The sequence below is a fragment of the Propithecus coquereli genome, unplaced genomic scaffold, assembly GCF_000956105.1.
Source record: "Propithecus coquereli isolate 6110/MARCELLA unplaced genomic scaffold, Pcoq_1.0 Scaffold17, whole genome shotgun sequence".
NCBI classification, from domain to species: domain Eukaryota; kingdom Metazoa; phylum Chordata; class Mammalia; order Primates; family Indriidae; genus Propithecus; species Propithecus coquereli.
The window spans coordinates 506231-506836 of record NW_012141635.1 but is presented as its reverse complement, the minus strand read 5'-3'; positions in this window follow the sequence as shown (position 1 = coordinate 506836).

The following is a 606-nucleotide window of genomic DNA, read 5'->3' as shown; positions in this document are numbered from 1 at the left end:
TTAATCATAGTAATTTATAAAACAATTCACCTTTTTTCAAAAATTTAGCTCAAAGGAAATTTTCTATATGTTTCTTCATTCTTTTAGTTTATAAACTATACAAAATAAATTTCCTGAAATTGTATAATTTTCAGGCCCTGCTACACAGATATTATTGACACACAAAAAAAAAACTTGTATAGAAATGTAATGGTTATCTTTAGAAAAACATGACTTAGTGAAAAATTTTTGTTTTAATGATTGCATAAAAAACCACAATTCTATACACAAGAAGTGATGCAAGAGAAATTAGAGGCACTATGGTTCCCAGCAGGGTCCTTATACTCATTTGAGTATTCTCACAGAAGAAAATACAACACTTCTTGATTAGAAAACCTGTTTTATTGAATTTCTTCCAAACCATCAGCCTTTTCATTCGGGGGGAGAGGGGAAGAATAAACAAAAATTAAGTGTGTTTTAAAGACAGACAGAATGGAAGTCTGAAATATGGCAACATATTACTTGAATTTTTCATGGAGGTTTATCTTCAACCCAACAAAACAAGTAGAAAAATGACATCGATTTGTTCTCGAAAAAATTATACCACTTCAACACAATAGTTAGATC